The following is a 4,422-nucleotide window of genomic DNA, read 5'->3' as shown; positions in this document are numbered from 1 at the left end:
TCACACAACAGCCTCCACTATCAGTCATCAGTATCTACGGACAGGAGGAGTAACAGGCCTGAAGTGATCCCCAGGAGGACTGTCCCGTTGGTTTTAGAGGTCTCAACTGCAGGGTAAGCTGGTTGTCCGAGAGAGTGCTATGGAAACAGACCCCACTGCAGGGGCCTTCTGTAGCAACCCACCACCGCCTGGCAACCAGCAGTTATTAGGTGGGGGGAGGAGCATCACAGTCGAATCCGTTTAATTGCTTTCAAAATGCCAGCTCACTCCGCCCAGTAGATTTGCTTCACTATGACTACAGCTTCCCTTAAGATGCCGAAGTCTAGTCACCAGTCCCCGTTGCCCACTAGAACTGGGGGTGGGGCGGACAGGTCTAGACTAAACACCCCCCCCCCCCCCCGAGGGCTTTCTTGATAGTTTTGAAGCGCTGAGCTATGGAGTGTGCAGGGAGAGCGCCGGCTAGACCATATGCTCCTCTTCAGCGGCCTTCTGTATCAACCTGCAGCAGCAGCCTGACAGCCCACCGGAACCGGGTAGGGGAGGGAGGGAGGGAAGGCAGGAGGGAGAGGCGTTCCTGCTCTGAAAGGACCTCCAGGGAGTCCACCTTTGACTTTAGAGAAGAAACTTCAAGTCCTGTTTCTTTGCATGTCAGGCGGTGTAGTGGTTAGAAAGCAGGGGATTTTGCTGGGATTGTGTCCCCAGAACACAGTAGCCCCTACCTGTGTGACTCAGGGGAGGACAGGGTTTGTGGAAGAAGTCCTTTTACTGCCATATTGCTTATTGGTACATTTTGGCCTGTTTTTTGTTTGTTTGTTTGTTTCCAGCTGCTGTCTTCTGCTCTCCACTTCAGAGTCCCTTAACACAAAACACAATTTTCTGGTATTTCTTGTTGTATTGGTGGGGGGAGGTGGGCAGAACAATGGTTTGTTTACATTGCTATCTTCCCAGAATCCCCATGACTATTATTAGCAACAGTGTAAAAGAGGGAGATGGCAACAGCATGAACCTGCCAAGTTGGTTTTGTTCAAAAAGTCCAGTTGGTACAGTGGGTGGAAGGGTGCTGGAAGAGAGCAGGGTAGGGTAAGTGCCCGGGCACCGCCCTTCGAATGTGGGGGGCTGGGCCAAGCTGCTCTGCTCATAAGATCAGCTGCTCAGCACCCAGCGGCGTTGCCCAGCACTAAGTAGCTATTTGGACTCTTAATTAATTTAAATGTTCTTTAATCATCCTTAAATGGAGCTCCTGATCAGAGTTGTCATGGCCACAGGGCTCTGGTGAGCTGAAAGCCTTTTTACTTACACAACCGTCTCCCTCACACACATTTTAACTCAGGCAGCTTTTTTCTTTGGGCACCGGGCAAGGCTTCCTTGAAGTTCTTCCTCTGCAGCACCCAGAATCATCTCATACTTTCCGTGGCTATGAACGGGTGGAGGCCGGTCCACAGTTGTCCAGTGGGCTTTGTAAACCTATCAGTGTTTTCACTGTGCCCACAGCAGATCCACCAGGAGGCAGGACAGCAAAAAGGGAGACTCACAGAGAACCAGCGGCACACACCAGCTCCTGTATGACTCGCCCAGGCTTCCTACCAGGTGGGAACGCTGATGGTACTGAACAGTTCTAGGGCACCAAGTGCTGGGTGACTCATGCCTAGTCCCAGCACTGCCAGTCCTACCAGCAATATTGGGAAGGAATGCCAAGGTCACCTCCACCTTCCAGATGAGGATAGAGGCTCAAGTCACAAAGTAAGTGAGCAGCTGGAAAGGGATTATAATGCGGCCTGAGTTCACACCTCTGTGTCCCTGGGTCAAGAAGCTGCCAGCACAGGAGCTATGGAGGTGGGCTGATGCACCAGACATCACCATGTGTCTTCCCGAGTCCACAGGCAGACTGTGCACAACTGCCACTTCCAGGAGGACCACACTGTGCGCCCATGTGCTTACATTAAGAATTGGAATGTCAGTTTTGAAGACGGTTCTGCTACTTGAACCACCTCCAATGAAAATGTTCCCATAAATCGAGAAGACAATGTTCACATTTCCTTCCCGAGTTTCCTGCCCATTTTGATGTTGCTAGCACTTTAGTTACCCCTCTCTCATGGCCCCCGTGACTCCATTGCCTGTGAGTGGTCCATGGACTCTCTTCCCACGTCACATAGGACCTTATATCATGAGTCTGCAATGATTCCTGCCCTGCTGTACACATAGAAGGTGGACAGCGTGTTTCAGCGAATATATACCTGGATCCTGAGCCCTGGGTGTGCATAACTAACTATGTGAATAGGATGTTCTTGGTCCCATCCAGTAGTAGGCCTTGGTTCCAGCCACAGACATTCAGTAAAGGATGCTGAAGTTTAAATTCAGAGGGCAAGTGGTGCCTAGGGACCACGTTTTCCCCTGCACATGTAGAACCTTTCTCTGGCTGGCATACCTACCATTGACTTGCAGACAGCTATCAGCCTCTCTGAAATGCCTTTCTTTCTCACAAAACATTTCATCACCTTCTTGGGGCAATTGCCTTCCCTGAGCATTCTAATCCGTATATTCCATATACACCATATTGTGTACACGTGCACACACAGTGACAAAAACAACTGTTCATCCTTCTTATAGTCTCTCTTCTGGAGTCTATCAAGCATAATTTCTTGTACATGGCAGCTACTGAATAATGTTTGCATGGATCAATAAAATAATGAATCAATACAGTTCCGGGACTTCATGTATTTTTAGCTCTGCTTGATAGCTGCCTGTGACTCTGTCATCCCAGACACTTGGCCGTCTTCTCCCTGAGATGTGAACTCCTCTACCGACTACTCCTTGACTGTGCATAAAATCAAGGGCAAACGTAGATGTGGACATTGACTTGGCACCTGAATTAAATTGTCCAGAGCTGGCCAACTTCATTTTCTGATTGCATTAACTATCAGCGCTGAAGGTTAATGTGTTCAGATTCATGAAGGATTTATGGATGTCAATAGAGCAGAAACAGCAAAAAGGACAAGGAAATGCGCCCGTGAAGGTTGAGAGGATAAACGAGGCCCATGCTGTGCTGTGCCACTGCCCAGGAGCGGAGACCAGAGGCTCGGCCGATCTGCTGGGAGGCCGTTATCCTAGCTTAAGGTCAGCAAGTTGGGGCTGCTGGTTGTGCAGGGAAGGAAGGCTGCCAGGAAGAGAATGGATTTATAGTATTTTACCCAAAGGAAGCATGACTGGGAATAAAAAAGGAAATTAGCTCCTCAAGTCCAGAATTCTTTTTTTTTTTTTTTTAGTTCAACGATCTTTGTTGGCCCTTAGGAGTGTTTTCCAGTCCAGTCTGTTGGGACACCACGCCCTGGCCCCAAAGCCCACTTTCAGCATTCCCTGGGGACCTCGCCGCTCCATTCCCTATGACCGCACTCCCTCCTTGAGTCCACTTGGTAGCAACACTGCGCCCGGCCACCATGGACTCAGCATGTTGAGATGGGCATGAAGATGGCCCCAAGGCACTTGAAATAGGAGTTGGGTAGTTCCTTTCCCTCAGAACAGCCAGGATCTTAGCCCTTTCTTTCTTTTGTTGATGTCTCTCATTTGAGTTTCAATCGGAATCTGGAATCGGTTTCAAGTGGAACTTGGGAGTCATGTGAGACTGTGGGTGTCTAAATCTGGTTATTTTCAGAATCACCTCCTGACTTGAAAAGGGTACAGATCCCTGCATTTCAACTCTATAGGTGCGGATTCACAGCCTGTACTTTGTAGCAAGTTGGGCAGGTCCGGCACATCAATCCTGACCTTCAGGTCATAAATCCTATGGCGAATGTCGTTCTGACCATGGGGGAGATATTGCAAAGTCACATGATGAAGGGCATAGATAACCCAAGTGTCTTGGGGTACTGTCGCCCCTCCTGACGATACTCAGTGGCCCCTTATTATGTCCTCAAAGCCCTTTGAATGTTTGGTTGGCTGCCTCTGTGGCTTTAGATATCGCCTGTTTTAGTGACTGTTCCTCACATGAGCTGTTTTACTAGCACCCTCTCTTCTCTGTCAGTATGGGTAGGTTTCACCACCCTGCCTGCCCTTCCTTTCTGCAGGTCTCTGATTACACCTGCTCCCTCACAGGTGAGTGCTTGTGCATCACCCTCCACACCAAACTCCTGGCTGCCCTGACATTTCCCTGCCACGATCCCCTGGAAATGAAATGTGCCCCCACACTACAGACAGCCAAGTTGTTACAATGCATTCAGTGATAAGCAGGGTTGAGTCTCAGGCCTCTAAGATTAGAGAATTGTCTTCAGTAGTTTCTAGATCTTCAGGGACAAGAAAAGCTAGAGCTTGCATTCTAAGGTATCATGTAGAAAGCACAGCTCTGGCCTCAATGCCCCGAGCAGATATCTATTATCTCAGTGGAATGTGGGAGCCGGCCACACTTTGATTCCGGAAGTGCGTGCTTGC

This window comes from Tenrec ecaudatus, chromosome 12 (assembly GCF_050624435.1).
Source record: "Tenrec ecaudatus isolate mTenEca1 chromosome 12, mTenEca1.hap1, whole genome shotgun sequence".
In the NCBI taxonomy this organism is placed as follows: domain Eukaryota; kingdom Metazoa; phylum Chordata; class Mammalia; order Afrosoricida; family Tenrecidae; genus Tenrec; species Tenrec ecaudatus.
The sequence above is the reverse complement of the archived record's forward strand: the minus strand, read 5'-3'. Positions refer to the sequence as shown.